The sequence below is a fragment of the Cyprinodon variegatus genome, unplaced genomic scaffold, assembly GCF_000732505.1.
Source record: "Cyprinodon variegatus isolate N-32 unplaced genomic scaffold, C_variegatus-1.0 Scaffold233, whole genome shotgun sequence".
NCBI lineage: Eukaryota > Metazoa > Chordata > Actinopteri > Cyprinodontiformes > Cyprinodontidae > Cyprinodon > Cyprinodon variegatus.
This window is the reverse complement of record NW_015150686.1, coordinates 969,691-988,640: the sequence shown is the minus strand read 5'-3', so window position 1 is coordinate 988,640 and position 18,950 is coordinate 969,691. Positions and strand designations below refer to the sequence as shown.

General features: G+C 37.4%; 1 long non-coding RNA gene across 1 annotated transcript in view; it reads left to right on the top strand.

Moving 5' to 3' along the window:
- The first annotated feature begins 201 nt into the window (after window positions 1–201).
- LOC107088939 overlaps window positions 202–18,950 on the top strand; it is a 109,723-nt gene continuing 90,974 nt past the window's right edge. Inside the window, exon 1 of the long non-coding RNA XR_001481407.1 lies at window positions 202–486. This is a non-coding gene — a long non-coding RNA (uncharacterized LOC107088939). The remainder of the gene's footprint in view (window positions 487–18,950) is intronic.

Sequence of the window (18,950 nt, the reverse complement as noted above, 5' to 3'; positions counted from 1 at the left end):
GGGAGGTAGAGTCAAAGCAGTCAAACAGAGGAGAGAGGAGAGAGAGAGAGAAAGAGAGATTCCAGTGCAGGAGGGAGGTAGAGTCAAAGCAGTCAAACAGAGGAGAGAGGAGAGAGAGAGAGAGAGATGGAAAGGAGGAGGAGGAGGAGGGGAAGTGGTGCCTGACGCAGTGTAAGAGGCAGAAGCAGAGAGAGACGGAGAAGCAGGGAGGCAGAGCGCATCACATCAGACGCTGCTTTGCATCCAAAAAAATCTCAATCACCACATCAGGAGCCACTGTGACCGACGGAGCCTCTTCTCGGTCACAGCTGATGTCAGATACATCTGAAGAGAAAGGAGACAAGCTTGGACAAACAATCAAATAAACAGCAGAAAAACACATAGACGCACTTCACTGAGACGCACGTCCATCGCCGGAGGCAGCGAGCGGACCACTGTGCAGAGGAGCGCCGTCTCTCTGCGTACTGGCATCTGGATCCACATCAGGTAGACTCAACCTTAAGCGCTCCCATCATCACCATCATCATCATTATCTGTATAGAGATTGTGCACAAAGCCTGATTCGACGCATGTCGTGTTTCAGCTTTGAGATGACTGATACGACATGGTGCATGGCAACTTTAATACATGACAATATCCGAAGCATTCCTGTGGTTCTGAAATCAACCTGTTTGTGTGTATGTGTGAGAGAGTTCCCACTGGTTATTAATGGAGGGCATTTAATGATCAGCTCGATCATTTTATCTCCAAGCTCTTGTGGGGGCAGATAATGCGGGGTGCAGGTATAGATTTAAATGATCACTTCTCCCTGGATGTGTGCGGTGGATTTATCTTGTGTGTCTGCAATTACGAACTCTGTTGAATTGAACCAAGTCTTCTTCGATATTTATTAATGAGTCCAACACGTGAGAGGCTTTCTGCACAAACGAGGGGGTCACTTAGAATTAATCAAATCTTTGTCCCGGGACAGGCTGAATTGCCAGAATTTGTGGTGCAGTCGGGAGCAGGGACAGTAGCTTCTATACAAATATTCTAAAATGTTTTCTAAGTTTATACATTTAAAGTAGCTATTTATATCACAAAACATAATGCTTAAATTATATCCAAGTCAATGCTCAAAATGGGTTCTAATAGTTTGCATCAAATTTTGGACCCCAGTATGAGCCAGGTCAGGTTTATTGGAACATACTCCCTTTTAAGACACAGTTATATTTTATGTTATGCAATTTCCATAGGTTCAGATTCATTTTTATCAAGATGGCAGAGAAAGTGTCAAAACTAGATGAATTAAACTGAAGAACCACTGTCCTGCCCCCACATATTGCTGTGCACCACCAGTCAGAGGTTTAAAAACGTTCTTGCAATATTTTATCTGAAATTACAAGAAAGATAAATTTGGCTAGTTGGAGATTTATTTCAGCACAAAGAACAACTGTCAACATCTAAAAACAAAGTTACTGTTTCCATTCAACTACTGCTGTCCAAAAGTGCGTATGACTATATCTAAATGCTCTGTGGACCTCTAGGCTATGATTATGATGAATTTAAACACTAAGTCTATATTTCAGTTTTTAGACTTTTAATGGTAATCCACACAGACTGTTTTGGGCCAAGACTGATAAATATGAAATCCTTATGGTTATATTAACAATGATTTTTATTTATTTGTTTTTTTTTGGTGAATACAACTGCTACTCCTTTTCTTATCTTCCTCAGATATATTTTTCAGCTCCTGTTCCTAATTAATGAATTATGCTGACCACCAGACATTTACGTTTTTTGTTTTAGCACAACCGACTCCCATCTCTGAGGTATTTGTTACCAGGGCAGGTGGTAAATAAAATAAAAATCTTTATATTAAAAGTGTAAAGATGTTGGAATAACACATCTATTCTTAAAATGATTAGCTTTAAAATAAAAGAAAAAATATTTTCTTGTGTTAATTACACGGGTGTTTAAACATGATATTTGTGTATCTAAACTAAGATAAAATAATGGCTAAATAATGATTACTGACTCATCTAAGGGATGTCTATGTACAGTATAAAATAAACATTAGAATTAGTTTTAATTGGGAAGGTTAAACTTTTAAGATCCAAAAGTTTCTGGCACAATTTCACCAACTTCCAAGGTGCATGAAGAGGTTCAATGAGCGAGTGAGATAAAAACTTTAGCAACTTTGTAATGAATTTAATTGCATGACAAACCATGTTCATAGGGTTTGTTCCAAAGTGTTGTTGAAGTTTTTGCCTCAACAAGTTTAAACTTCAGCAAGTGTACCCACGCCTGCCTTAGGGACCAGTGGGCAGCTCGGAGTCTCCGAGACTCAAATTGAACATTATCCTGGGACCCAGAGTGGCAGACTGTGGGGTTTGAACCACGTACTTGCATGTTTTGAGGTGTTTTAGCTTTTAGCGATAGCATATTTCATAAAAACAACAAAAAGAAAACAGTGTGGAGTAAAAATGAGCACTGACAGTTGATATGATATGCAAGGAAGAAAACGTTTTTATTTTAATCTGCTGAGGAGAATGGCACAAACCAGCTGAATCCAACTGAGTGTGATTCTGAAGCATTCAGAATCACACCCCTACATTTAAAAATAATCTACACCATACACACACATGAACATTGAATCTTCTCACGAGAAACACTTTAGTTCATCAAAGGAAATGAATTTGCTCAGATACACATTTCAAATAACTGTTTCTCGTTCACCCCAGAAGGGCATAAACTTTAACCATAATATGAAGGAGGCTATGTGAACTAATGATTTCTCATGACCTTCCCTTCACCCCTGTCTAGAGTAGGGAGGGGAAGGCATCTGCTTTCTGTCCCCCTAAACAGTACAGCATTTTGAATAGTACAGGATTTCTCTATCATTACTCCTATTCAAACAAACATTTTATCACATAAAATAGGCCAAGGAAAACTTTGATTTCACAAGAGACATTTTAGGCATTCTGACACGGAAGAGACAATATTCCCTTCTTTTTGTGCTACGGACCTATAATGATGTCCGCAGTACTTATTATAGATCCGTAGCATTGATTATTTTTCAACAGTTATATAACTACCTCAGGAAATATGAAAAATATTACATTTTTTGTTTCCTGGAAGTTGTAATTACTATTCCTTTTGAAATGTCAAAGCAAAAATTAAAATACACCCTGAAAACCTGCATGAATCAAAGAAACAAAGAAAGAAAAAAAAGGAAAAGTCCTCTGTTTTTAAATACACAAGAGCTACATTTTTTTGCCTTGGACTTTGGCGTCAGCAGATTCAAGATGATTTAAGGCCTTTTAAAATTCTCTTTCCTAATCTTAAGCTTTTGCAATCTTTCTCATACAGACAGGCAGCTGTTTGTGACTTTTCATGATTCACAGTGGTGTTCTCCAGCCATGAGATGCAAATGATTAGAACAATGGGACTAATGCAAGAGGCATCTGTCTGAACACATTTGTTCTTAAAATGGTTTGTACTAGTATTTTCGGAGAAAATGCATTAACCATTTTTCTCCTATTTCTAATCTTCTCTCAGGTGCAAGAAACTTGCCAAAGTGCTAAAGACTTTATGTAGAAGTCTTGCGCAGTCAGTTATCCAAGCCTTGTTTTTTCACAAGGTGACCAAGTTTGTTGTTATTTTGAAGCAATCGTCCATTTTAAAATCCAGAATGAATTAGGCTATACCATGACAGAATGCATTATGAAACTTTGCACATATAAATAAAATATTTATCCGCTGATGAGAGAATTGGCCACTTCATCTTTAGGTGGCATGTCAATTCCTATGGGAAACTGGTTTAATTTGTTGTTATTTAATTGAAGAAAGTGTAGGCAGTGAACTATTGCAATAATATCTTGAACAGAAAAGGATGGACAGTTCAGAAAGGAGGCTCAACCTTAAATTCTAATAGACATTAATTTATTTCACTGAATAGCAGCATTACACGTGTGGAATCCATGGGTTTGGGTCTGTCTTAATTCATCAAAATAAAGTTTAACCGTTAACATTTCTATGTTAATGTGTTGTATGAGACAGGATGACAGATATGATCTGGAAATGTAGAATACATGTGTGCTTTAGCATTAAAAGAGGATTCTGCACTGTTGTGTCGTGTTGATTGATGGCAAAGCATTTACATCATATGGTGTTCCCCTTACCTCGACCACCAGTTTCCATTATACTCTTGCTTTTGCTAGAAATTTTTTTGAAATCAATTTTGAATCAAATAATTTTTATTTTTACTTTTGCAAAATTGCAACCAACAGGCAAAATGGCTTTTATTGCTCTTGTGATTTATTACTCACTGCTTGGCTTTTACTGCTTCTCACTTATGTACAGGTAGGATGTATCATTTTTAGAAGGATCATTTACGCAGTTATCTGAAGTTAAGGATGTTTGTTGAATCTGATGTGGTGCCTCGTTGAAGCCCATAGTAGGAAAACAAGGAAGAGAATGCGCTGTTGCCTGATGCCCAATATTCGTATCAATTGCACTTGATGTGATATATGCATATGTCATTTTAGTCATTTCAAATTAGAAGAGATGTGCAAGTGTCCTAATTCATTTCTCACAATTAATTGCAGTCATTGTTGAACAAAATATAAGTCTTTTTAAAACTTTGTTCATCGTTTTACTTTGACGTGTATTTATTCTTTAAATAAATGTTTGACAGCTCCCTCATGTTTCACATGGTTTTTACAATCATCTTGGGTAAGTTAGAAAGTTATAGAAAACTTAATAAACTTAATTCGCTAGATTCAATACATTCCATAGATACGTTATGCACAGAGTGAAGATTTCAAGCTTTTATTCCTCCTGTGTGACAATTTCCTGCCTACAGTTAGTGAACATACAACATATAGGATTAGAGTATTACATCTATCCAGTGAATAATCAATACAAAATATGCTTGTCATGAGAAATGTGTTTATTTCCTGCACAAAGGTTGCTTTATTTTACAATAGGAATATTTTCATTTTGAATATGACTGTAATAGTTCTTGAATATTAAATGTTCTTATATTGTTTATATACATGTTTGCTTTTTTTTTTTTTTTTACTGCATTCATGTAACCAAATCATGGCCAAATATTCATTGGTAGGGTAGGATTCAATCCAGTAGAACTACACACACTACAAAAAAGAGCAAAGCTCTCATAAGAGCTTTTCAGGTACAGAGACTTCAACCAAGCATGAATAGTGCAACTCAGACATGGATGTATAATAACCTACCTCCATGCCTGTGTTTGAGCAGTTCAAACACAGAAGCTCACTGGATGCATCCGTTAGACACAAAATCACTCAACCAGTTAAATTTTGGATGCCCCACTATCTGTTGTAGCGAATGTTGTTGCCACTTCGTCCCACAGGGCATAGACTACTAACAGAGTTTTCCCACTGACTGACTCCAGTTGTTGGCAGAGTGCCATCAACAGACAGAAGGAACAAGAAAAGGAAAGCAAAAAATTGAATGAAACCGGGTTAGAGAACTCTTACTATCATAATCAGGCATGATGTGGTTGCTGCATAGTTTAATTTACTCCTTTTTAGGACATTTTCCTTTTTCGATTGAGAAATGATTGACTAGCTTGTCTCAAAGCCCGACACCCTCTATCAGAGTGAAACAGTCACTTATTTTGGGAATTTATTGATAACCATCTTTGAGGTTGCTCATCTTGCTTTCATCCTGCATTAGTACTGCAGTGCTTGCTGCAGCAGGCTCACAATTTGTAGGGGCACCTCAGAAAGGGCAGAAAAAAAGATACTCTTAAGCCAAAACAAAATCCTGCTCAATAATAAACAAAAAACACATCTCAGCATGCCGCTACACGGTAAAATCTTTTTTATTTCTGCAGCAGCTTCAGTAGACTATATGGTGGTTTGACTCTGATGCTTACATCAGTAATAAGGCAGGTGAAAACATTAAAAATCTGCTGTAATGAGAAGTGACATCTTTAGTGGAGAGAAATTGCCAGCATGTCTGGGAGTACAAAACAAATGAACTGTGATGGGTTCAACATTCGGGCTGTCATTTCACTGTGCTCCAGTTTTGTTCTAACCTTCACCTGAAGTTTTGAAGGACTTCTGTGTTCTGTGTCTTTTTTTCATCCATCATTTACCTTAGCCCCAAGAGTAAGCTATCCATCCATAGTAAATTCTTTGTGTCTAGAGGCATCACTTTGGGACAAGTTCTACCAATATACTTAAGAAGCACATCTTTGTAATGGAGGAACCCTCTTCAGGTGCCTATCTACTTTCTACATTTTCAATCCAGATAAACAAAGCTCATCGCAAGCTAAACTCCCAATCTGATTGCATTAGTTGTTATTTAGAAAAGCCATCTCTAATTCTCTCCATATTTAGCATGTTGGAGCACATGGCTCCAACATGCTTAATTGGTATCTTATCGGTATCTTATGTCTTTGTTGAGAGTGCCCCAAAGTATGGATACAAAACTGCGTGCAAAGTAAACATGACACCTCTATTCTGACTGGATCTATAAAATAAAAAAAATAGAAAATATTCAGTGCCTTTACTGAACAACTGTCCAAGTTATGTTGTTAACTTTTTTTTTTTTTTAGAAGTAATGTGGTAAAACGTGAATAAATTCTATATTCTTAAAAATGAAAATCTAACTTAACAAATCTTATTTGTATAAAGAATCAGCTAAATAGGCAAAACAATATACCCCTGTGTTGCATTTTATACAAATCAATTCAGTTTATTTATATAGTACAAATTCACAACACATTTCATCTCAAGGCACTTAACAGAGACTATTCAACCAGATCATACAGTCAGATTGGTTCAAAGTTTTCTATCTAAAGAAAACCAGCGGATTGCATCTACTTATTGACTCGACAGCAATCCCTCACACTAATGCTACATTCACACCGGGGCGCAGCAGGAGCAGCAAAATCGCGTCTGCTGCTTCCTTTTTGCTGCTTGTACCAGTTTAGTTCTGACGCGCGGCTGAAGCAGCTTTGCTGCTCTTGCTGCGCGGTGGAAAAGTGGGTCTGAGGCGCGTTGGGCGGAGCTACTATATCCTTTGTTTGCCTTGCAGCTATATTTGCTGTGATCAGTGAGAATAAAGTAGCTTTAATATGTTTTTAAGTGAGAAAATCCACCTGAAAACTTGATCAGTGCAGTCAGTTCATTCAGATTACCATCCTGCCTTCCAATATTATTTCAGTCGGAGCCGCTGAGACCCCCACATCCCCTCGGTGCGCTGTCACTAGGAATCCCATCCAACAGCAGCCTATGGCCCGGTCGCCTCGTCGCGGTTTACCGCGGCGGCTGGAAGGTGGTTTTCATGTACATAATCCAAACTGCAAGCACCAGGATAATAAAAGCGAACACGCAGGTTTTTAGCATTTTAAGTTAATTTAGGCATTAATAAACTGTTTCAGATGAGTGATCATAGCGCTCTGTATCATCAGTGATGTGTCTGTCTCCCTGGCATCTCCCAGATCAGCGTCTCTGATTGGTTGATGCGGTGAGTCGGACAGCAAAAGTTAAACTTTTCCATCTCGAGCAGCAGCGCGTTTGCGGTGCGTCGTGCGCGTCAGATGCTTAAACTCTCCCGACGCGCTTCCCAGTGGGTGCGTCACTGAGTTAGGAAAATTGGTTAGAAACAGGACAGGTTGTTGGTGACCAATGGGCAGAGATCCACGACTACAGTTTGTGCATACCCTCACCCACTCAGTGGCTGCTCACAAACTTTTGAAGGACCACTAGGTGGACCTGTCCCTGGTCTCGGTGGCTCCGGGCTGTTAATTACTGGGCTTATTCTAACTCCTGAATATTGAACAGATTGAAGCCGGGAATCAAACTCTGAAACCCTCGCCTCTAAAGCTACAGTACAGTAATGCTACACATATTACACATAAGTAGAAGAGAAGGGGGGAGTGAGTACACATGCTCATAGATTTAAGTAAGCGGAGAGAAGCATGGTGGAGAAGCAGAGTCGACAAAGTGTAAGCTATGACTTTGTAAAATTATATAAAATTACATTTTAGTGCCCCATGACAACAAACGTCTTTATCTAAACACACAGTTAGAGCACATTAAGGAAAGCAGACAAGTTTTAAATGTGCAAGTTTTGTTGAAAATATTAACGTTTTAGCTCAATGTAAGTTGCCTCTTTGGGAAATAAACAAGATGTTAGATTTTAGAGGGAATATAAAATTATTATATTGTGTCCCTCTAACGTTCATTCTGACTTGCAGGTTGTACTGAGGTTGAGTTTATAAACTGAAAAAAAAATTTTTTTCATTAAACAAATTTTTAAAAGGCTCAGAATTTTTGTATTCATTTGTAATCATCTTTGGTTGTTTTAAAAGTTTCAAGATTGCTACTTAAATTTAGTTTAGTCCCTTGTGTTAAATGAAAGATGGAACTTTTTAGCAGCTTGTAAATATGTCAAATTTATGTTTTTAAGGTTTTTTTTTTGCAGGTGAGTTTTTTTTAAAAAGTATGACAGCCTGCGTGTTATCACTTTAAGCTTTACGCAGCTTCCTGTTTTTTTATTTTGAAACTCTCATCCGTAGATTTGAAATCTAATTACTTAAATACACATATATGAAGTCATTTCACAGGCGGAGGAGAAAAGTCATGTGTTGAGCAACTTCACAAAATACACAATAGGTGTTGGATGGAACATTTGCTCTGTTAAAATTATTCAGGGCCCCAGCACTAGTAAGGTGGAAATGTTGATACTGCTCAAATTAAAGTTGCTTATTTTGATTCTATAGAGTTCTGTTTTTTTGTTTTTGTTTTTTGTTTTGTTTTGTTTTCAATCATATTTTGGTTCTTTGGTAAATTTCAGTTGACCTACAGTTGGACAGTGGACATCCTGTATATGTCCATGTTCACTTTTTTTTAATATTGTGGCCGATATATATATTGGATATTATAGCAAATATGTCGCATTCCAGTTTATACTCTCTCTCAGATACAATGGTGTAACGACACAACAATAGGCCCGTAAGCAACATTATCTGGGTTGGCCCCATATGAAGCACAGCACGTGATAAAGGTTCAGGATACAGTGACATATCCATAAATCGGCCAAGAAGATACAATTATGCAATTCTCTGTAGTATATGATCACCCATCCACATGGAAAATCGTATCCATCGTCGCTAACACATTGTAAGTAACGGTTATGGTTTTAATCTACGCTTTGGGTTACTCATAAGTCCAAGCCATAGTGTAAAAAATTAAATTCTCAAATACATTTATTTTTTACCAACCGTCTAATGAACTATACGCGGTTATTAACATAGTAATTTAAAGTACCACTGTCTGCGTTGCTATTGGTGTCGTGTTTAAACGGCTCACCATCCTGTTGAAATCTGGCATGTGTTGGGGTATAAAAAAGGTCCGGGGCGGTCAGTCACTTCCGTATCAGGTGGAATTTTTCGCACCATTACATCTTCAAAGAGACGTCATAGTCTACAATTGCATAGGGGGCCTACCAGGTGTCAGTGATGGGGCCCTAAGATGTCGTGGGCCCGTAAGCAACTGCTGTCTCTGCTTACGGATATTTACGCCTTTATTTTACACACTTCTGCTGACTTATTCTCTTGGATATTTTGCACATGTGAAACTTTTCGAAGAACAGTTTAAAAAAAACCTGACATGAATTTGGTTGAGCCCAAAGCCTCTACTTTTAAAGGAATGAGTTGAAATGAGAAATTTCATTTTTTATAACCATTAAAGATTTTCCTGGTAGTCTAGGATTTAGACAGCAGTATTAAAATTAGTGAGCAGCCCCTTTCGCCCCTATTCAGATTTTTTAAGAATATTTATAATATAGAATATTTGAGAATTGTTCTTATTATTTTGCTCAAAAGCACTGTTGTAGTATGTCTTTAGTATTGTTTAGCTGTGTGAAAACTTTGACAACATCCTGAATTTGGAAGATGAGGTTTGAGGCATTGACACACAACTAAAGGCATTGAAAGCAGAAATTTCTTTACTTGAAATTCTAAAACATATCTGCAGCATTCACATAAATAAGGCATTTTTAAACCCTTAAAGGACTTAGAGATCTGCAAACTGTCTGTGCTACACATGCACACATCCATGCTCCAGATGCACATGTTCCATCCCAGAACACACATGCTCAAGCGAGCACACGGATTAATAATGTACCACTGTCCCTGTAGGGGCCTAGTTAGCATTTCAGGAAGATTGCACAAACACTGGGGAACTGTAATTAGGAAGTTATTGTTACAAGTTGCAACTCACCCACACATACACCACTGTGGGCACACACACACACACATACCCATGCAGAGAAAACACAAAGAGAAAAGAGGGCGCAAGTTATTATCTCTACTTACCTATCCATCATTTGCCACAGTCTTCCTTGTAATTTTTTATGAAACAAAAAAGGAGAACAATAACCTATCAGTGGTTGCCATGTAATTTCCCACAATAAAAAAAACACACACACACATATATATATATATATATATATATATATATATGTATCAATTCATAGAACAACCAAGAAGCATGCTCGAGAGTCAAAAAGGTGAAAAGCCTTAATTTTTAGAAAGTTGAAAAGACATTGAAAACTGGGTTTGGAACATCTTATCAACATCTATTATTGGAGTGAAGTGGGACAACATAAGACCAACCAAACTTCTCCAATTTTCAACAACTATTTCTGGACTAAATAAAGGATTTAGACCAGATTTAGCCTAAGAACCAACATCTAAATTAGGTCTGTTAATTTTGGGCTAGTGCTCTATCTGCCAGGGTTCTTGCTCTGATTTTACGCTGCTCCTATATGATCTCAAGAACCTCACCTCACCTTACCTTGAGTTCGGTGGAAAGCAGCCTTGCTCCCAGACTCCCCGGACTGGGAGCATCTCTGGAGGATCTGGCAGACCCTAGCAAGTCAACAGCTTTATTCTGCTTTCCTAAGTAAACTGCATCTTACTCTGTGAAATACACATTCTCTGTTTGGTATTACCATACCATCAGTGCTTAAAGCGGCAATCCCAATTTTAAGTCCCCACCTATGGAACTATGACACATGTCTTCCCCTCTGTATCTCCACTTCAGTTCAGCAGGAGCTTGAACCAGCAAACCCACCTATTTACCTATAATTAAAGGAGATTAAAAAGGGTTTAAAATTGTAATCACTAGCCGTCTTAAAGGATTTGATATAGTCTATTTCTAAATAATTTGTGTACATCCCTTTGATGTGCAGGAAGCTGCCTCGTATCCTAAAACCTGGAATGATTTTGGGCATTTGCACCAACAATTGTGAAAGGTCTATTAACTGGAATGTTACATTCTCAAATGATGAGACAAACCAACTATGACCTCATACCTCATGTTCATAGCGTGAATGATGAATGAGCTGCTTAATGTTTGCTGACGCATATCTTGCTGCTGCCAGCGTACCATAGTTAGAGGGCTAAGCCCAACCTAAACTCTGCAGAAGAGGTCTTACAGCATCTCTTTTGCTGCGTTTTCCCTCCCCTACATATCTCGTCTCCTCCTTCTTGTAATTCCTGTTTGTTGCCATCTCCAGTGGCATCTCTTTATATGACTTAGCTGTTCACACCGTACTCATGCAGGCTGGGGCGGATGAACGAGTGTGTGTGCTTTGAGTGAGCTAGTTTGTATTCCAGCTACTGCCACACTACCCCTCTCTGGAAATCAAGGAGAAAATTCAGCATACCGAAAATAGGAGTAGAACAGAGAAAAGAAGGGGAAGGTGAGAAGCCAGCCAGACATTGGAAGAGAGATAGTGAGCAGGATTCAGATGCCACACTGATATTAAGTGGAAGAGTACAGGAAAAATAACAAAAGTGCGTTTTAGGTGGATAGATCCTTCATTACATGTGCCTTCTTCCCCCATGCTCCCCTCTAACCTGTTTTGTTACCTCTAGCCTCTGTTCTGCAGACAGCACTGCCTTTGTGGCAGAAAAGCACCTTGCACAAACCTATCTTTCCTATTCTCTTTTCTGAGGTGCTCTTCAAGGCTGAGAGGAGAAATTTCTTTAACTGTCCTATTACCTGCTAAAGAGTGTACTATTGAAATCGTATTACCTATCCTGAGCAAGTAGCATATTGGCTGTTTCTCCATTTCCCGACAAAGATCTGCAGTTCAAGCCCTTGGAGCACGAGAGGGAACTGGCAGATTGTATTTTTATGTAGTCTTTCCTCTCTCCCATCCTCCAGGCACCTTCATTGTTTTTCTCTGTTCTCTGGTGACAGATTTCTGTAAGGATGAGGTATCATTTATATCCTGCTCCTGGTGCTCGGAATGTCTTGAGAGCAGCTCTGACAGAAGAAAAGACAAGAAAGATGGACGCCAATGATTCTCTCTGATGTCTTAGATAGGAGGCTGATAGTTAAAGGGCAAAAAGAATGGCAACCAATCATCTCTGAGAACCATTGATAAAATAATTTATTATACAGCTGATACGTGTAACCCAGTGAAGTTCAGTGATGCAGCCACTGTGTATATATTCAGGACTCTAATACAGTGTCTTAGAGACCAAGGCATTATCTTCATCCATACACTGATGAGATTCACTGTGATCCACCATGTCTTGGAGCTTTTTTTTTAATCTGAAAGCATCCAGAGAGCAATCATAATGTCTGCTCTACTCTCTGCACCATTATTAAAGAGAGAGCAGTGACATTTTATTTTTCAGAAACTCATCATCTTTATGTGGATTGTTCTCTTGCCCGAACTGCTGTGGTTTAATTACATTTCACTCACATCTACAGGGGCAGAGATTTTGGAGCCAGTAAAAATAGTTTTTTTACAATATGCAGGATAAAATATAACTTTGTCAAACTTTAAGGAATTTTTTTAAGTAGCTCTTGTCACATATGACTTGGAAAAGATTAAATACCCATTAGGTTTTTATCATGTTATCATGCTAAAGCAATAGAATTTATGTCAATGGAAATGTATATTTTGCTCTCTTTTACTGCTCCCGTCCCACCTGAGCAATCCCATCCCTTGCCAAATAAATACAATTTGTTTAAAACAATGGATATATAAAAAACAGAGAAATTGTTTTCTGGGAATATCTCTTATGGACTTTTTTATTTAAAATTTTAAGAATGACTTATGTCCATTTTCAAGGGGAAATTTATATTTTTTTAAGTTCTATGGATTGTAAGTAATTTAAAAACAAAACTATGTTTTTTTATTATACTGAAGATAGAGGGCAATTCTATTGCTAAAAACCACTGAACTGGGCAATGGAATGTCAATAGGGAGTATAGAATGATCATGGCTCAAGTCAAAGAGTGACTGAACAATGAAGCATATCAGAGTTCTGACAAAATAATCATTAAATTTCCAAGAATGACCGTAGGCGACTTCCAGTCACATTGTGTGTCTATGTTAAGAATTGACAGAGCATGTTTGCAATATTTGCTTGTTTCTAAAAACTAAAACCAGAAACATGACTACAGTGTTCCTATTTGGCAGCAGCTTAGAGCTTACTTTCTTGGAAGTGTTTGATTTAGACATATGTTGAGTGTTAAATGTCTGGGTAAAACATAAGGTGTTGTTTATTTGACAATAAACCAATGAAACGTATACTAAGTTACTACAGCAGTATATTTACATGAATGCCAAAAGCAAAAAATATTATAAAAACACTTTATAAAGAGAAGAGCAAATATGCAAATTAACGAACACCTAGAATATATTATTTTCCATGTGCATCCCAGATTGTTCATTTTTCTTTGTCTTTTCTAAAAAGTTGTTTAAATCAGTCCTACCTGTCTTTATCAATGCTGGGTCAGATCCTGACATTTGAAAAAAGGAGGCAGGAAAGTGAAATAAAGCGTCAACCTCACTGCATGCAGTTAGCCAAGCGTCGTAGCTTGACCAGTTACTGGTAGATTCCATCTGTCTCTGGACGGCTGATTAATGTTGATGTTCGGCTGATCAGGTAAAAATGAATTCATCTCCAGCTTCTCTTGGTAAGTTTGCTTTTAGGGATTTCACTACTGCGACTCGACCTGTCAATCACCGGCACTACAACAGTGACATTTCCTGTCAGCTCAGGGCACACCTGATGTGTGCCCTGAGCTGTCCTATATCTTTGTATTGCGGAGGAGCTACTGCACATGTACAAGAATTTTGCACCCTAGGGCGGAAATATGTCACCAATACGACAAAAAACAGAAGTTTTAATTGTCATTAAGGTTGAATATTTATCTTGCATATCTAAAAAATATATATCAACATATTTTGAAATATATTAATTTTGTATTTACATTTTTATTTTATTTTTTCTTAATCAAGATGATTAGTTGGGTGGGGCGACGCCCTAGCAGCCTCTATTGGCCAGCCCCCACCGTCTTCATCAGATAATTTAACTTCTGTCTGAATGATCGACAAGTTTTATAATAAAATAATAGAAAATGACAACCATTGGGGCAATGTTAACATCACTGTGGTAACAATATAATAAGACAATGAGTCAACTTAGAGCAGTAAAAACAAAAGACAGTCTCAAGTTTCAGAGTTAAATGAGCTTGATTAACCAAATGATTAATTAGATGAGCAGTTTGTAATTTACATTTTGCTTATCCATTTATTAATTAATTGACTGTTTAACCCAATCCTTTGTAAAAAAAAAAAAAAAAAGACTTGCATATCAATTCAACAATAACATTTATTTTTTGAAAAAATATAAATTTTTTCAGAAAATATATTTTTTCTGTATTTTTAGTTCTGTTAAATGCTTTCTCAAGAAAAATAAAAACCATATAATCAGCATCCTTTTTGTCTAATCTGTGAAATCTTACTGACAAAACAGGGATGGAAATAATGCAATTTTTTCTGGCTCTGACTGAGTCCTATACTGCCCAGGGCATTGGCCTCTGACTATTATAGAAAGGCATTCGTCGCCACCATCCTATGGGAAAGTGAGAAAAGACAATTGGTAAAATAACTTAGGTCAGAATGATTCTTTTACAGTTATATTTCTAATATTTTTGGCCACAGAGTCTATTAAGGAAGTCTAAACTACAGTTTTTCAACATGGAATCTAATTTAATGACAGAATAAAGACAAAGGCTGCTCTTGTCTCTGTGGCATATTTAGGGAATTAAATATTTTTACAATGGTCTGTATATGAAGGCCCTAATCTAACAAAGCAGATAAGTTGTAGAGGTGGAGCCCATTGACTTTTCTGTTTGTACTTTTAATCATAATCATCAGATCAAATGGAAAAGTAAAAATCTTGTAAGAACATCTGAATTTATGGACGACTGATTGTAGTTTGAAGTATAGGCAGTTTTAGCCAATTTTTGGGACCGTGAAGTACCCATAAACTGAATCAAAGCACTACTAAAATCTGAGTTGTGTTTTATATTATATTTGCTTTAAAAAATCGAATAAAACAAACAAAACAAAAACAAACTGTAAAAGTGTACAAATTATACGGTTATCAGTTTATCCCCGCCCCACAGAGAAGAGCATCGCAGCCACCAGGCCAAAGGATCTCAAAATCTGCCTTTTGATTTAGGGGATGAGACTACTGGTCCTAAACAGTGGAAACTGTTCTAATACTCATTCTCTCCGTTTGACACACAAAAAAGAGCCTTTCATGAAAACTGGTTCGAAAGCTTTAAATGGTTGAAATATGCTTCTCAAAGAAATACCACTTTGTGCTTTGCTTGTCGAGTTCTTGTCAAAAGTCTTAGATACGATGCATTAGTGAGTGATGGAGTCAGCAATTAGCAAAAGCTCTTAAACAAGTTTCAAAAATGTAGAAAATGTATGTAGAGAACAGTGAAAGCTATCATACCTGGCCATACAGCTCCCTGGCTGCTCAGCACCCATGAACCTCTGATCCTAGAATCGCCCCTGATTTGAAGTACATTAGGGCAATCAGACTTGATAAAGCACAGCAGAGGACATGACTTGTTTTACTACCTAGAAGAATTATGATGATATTATTAAACTTTGCAAACAGAGAAGTAAAATCTACATCTCCAAACAGCAGCGTAAACATTGAAAAGGTTTTATATAATAACATATTTTTTATGTGATGTTTATCTGTTATAGTGCATTCAGAGAAACTGAGAGTTTTAAAAGATTTAATGAATTTGCTTTGAAAAACATCAGAAATGTATTAGACTTAGTATAACATAAGATGTTATGTTAAGATTACCTGGGTCTGATTTGAATAAATTGGATTTTTGCATTTTTGCTTCTCTTGCAAGGCTTGTTGAATTTGAAAAATTATTTAAATTTAAGACCCTTTTGTCTGTGACGTTAACATGGTCTTACAGACTGTTTGGTAGACATAAAAATATCCACTAGTCCTAGACAAATGAAACATTGCTTTTTTTAACCAATACTTTAAGTTTGTTCACCAGATATGTCATTATCAAAATTTATTAGTAATATCTGGAACGGTATTATTACCATACATTTTTAAAATATCCTTTCATTTTTATTTTAAACTTTGAGTATAAGATTAACATATAGGTAATCAGCAGTAGGTCTGAATGGTTGACAGACTGAAACAGTATCAACAGTAGGTTAGATTTTAAATGTGAAAATAAATTATTGTGATTTAATTGTGAAACATGTTTTCTTTTTTTTACAAGTTTCACACATGCAGTTGTATCCTCAAAAAGCCAGGCCAAATGAAAAGCTCCAAAGAAGGGCAAAGATGAGAAGAACAGTCTCTGAACATATCACAGTTGCACCGTGTTAGATGAGCTCCCATCCTTATTTCTCTATCCCCTCTAGGTCTCCCACAGTCTTGCATTACCATGACAACCCTCAGAATCATGGGTAATGACAAACAAGCGGTGCTGTCAAATGCTCTGAACTGTTTCTGGTTTTGTTGAGCTTCAGGAGGCAAAGCCGCACTCTGTGAAGCAGGGAAAAAGGGAAATGTTACCAAAATTACATTTCAGAGTGACTTTTCTGTGGAGGATATTTCAGATGAGAGCTTTAACTAAGATGTGATTGAAGAAAAAGGTTTTTATCATGTGTTAGATAGAATTGTGTGGCACAAGCTAATCTATTGTAAGTTCTTCTGCTTAAAGTCCAGATCCCTTTTACACAATTTCACTATGAATGAGATGACAAGTTAAAAGATCATGGTTCATCAGACCATCTTGGGGAAAAAAAAAACTGTAATCAAATTAGGAGTGAAAGGTCTTCCCTGACCTTAAAGTGAAGTTGAAAAAACAATCTTAGCTTTTATACTGGGTTCTATTCATATACCAAAAAAAAAAAAATCCTCAGCAAGACTCTTTTCTCACTCAATGAGCTGCGGGATGTATACTATTCTGGGAATCACAGGTGAGAGGCTGGGTAAATCGGAAAAAGTAGAATCTGTCACAAAACCAGCAAACAGACCAAAACTCTTCACTTTAGTTTATTTATACATTTTATGGTCAGTTTACAAGGCAAATATAATCCAGATCACTCCTAATAGCAAACTAGATCAATTCAGGGAATTCCAATACAATACAACCCTATAGTCACATGCTTTACAGTCCAATTTCTCCTTATTGCAATACAGTAAAATCAATATCAGTTAAAGAGATCCCTCACAGTCAATGATTTTTCTACAATCCCTGATCGGAATCATTCACAAAAAATGCTGACAGCCAAGGGTACTTTAAAGTCACCAGTGACCCTGACATCATTATAGAGAAACAGAGAAAACCAGAAGTGGGAGAGTAGGCTGTAAAAGGACACACACACACACTCACCCACACCCCATCACACACACACACACACATATATATAAATAACCATTTTTTGGCCTGATTTTTTTGGTCCTCATGAGGTATTTTGCTAATGGTTAGGAGTAGGGCTAAGGTGTCAATTAGATTAGGGTTAGGCTGAGGTATGCATTGGTAATGGTTAGATTTAGGGTTAGTTTCAGGGTTAGAGCATAGTAAGGGTTGAAAATTAGTGAAAATCAATCGAAGTCAATGGGAGTCAACACCTGGTCCTCACTACATTTAGAGGAACAAATATGGGTGTGTGTATGGGCAGCCATGTTTTGTTACTTGGTGGGGATGTTCTCTTCTTGAAGAGGGGGTTAGGTTTATGACTAAGCTGTGACATGAAGCTTTAGCAAAAGACTCTTATCAGCTTCACCTGGATCACCTGCTTTGTCCATCGCTCCAGCTTCAGCCAATCAACTTCAAGACCCCACCTCCTGCGAAGTCAAGCGTCTTGCAAGATCCCCTTCATCTAGCTCCTGGCCTGGCCTTCTCTAGCACATCAGGAAACGTTTGCTGTCACTGTCTTTTTCCAATCCTATGTTCAGTCTCATTTCCTCGTTCGCATTCGTTGGCTGCTTTCAATGATCTTCCGGCTTTGATTTTTACGAATCTCCCTCCTGCACCTGCTTCAGTTGTTCTTCCATCCTTGACATGTGTGGCAACAGTGGATTTGTGGATCCGTCCAACACTTAACAGCCATCATTAGTCTCCTTTCCTCAAGCTCATCTCCTCCATGAACAAGCTTACCACTTGTCCCAAGGGGTTGACCCGTTCATCTGCTTCAATTTGTATGTTTTTAAGACAAAAACAAGCCTCTGATGGGCTACAGAATAAAACCTCAAACTCAACGCTATTCCTGACATGTTGAATTGAAAAAACTCTCTGGATGGGAAATGAAATGTCTTCAAACTTGGAAACAAAGTCCAGTGGATCGTTTTAACTTATTTTTTGGAATGACTATGACCTGGATGACTGAGAATCTTCACCAGCACTTGTCTGAACTCTTCGCTCACCTGCAGTGATTCGTGAATCCATTTCTCTCCCCTGTCTTCAGCAAAAGCCTCTGTCTTCTGTTTAATCTATTGCTCAGCAGGCAGCCTGTACAGTACATCCATTTCACCCATATATATATATATATATATATATATATATATATATATATATATATATATATATATATAT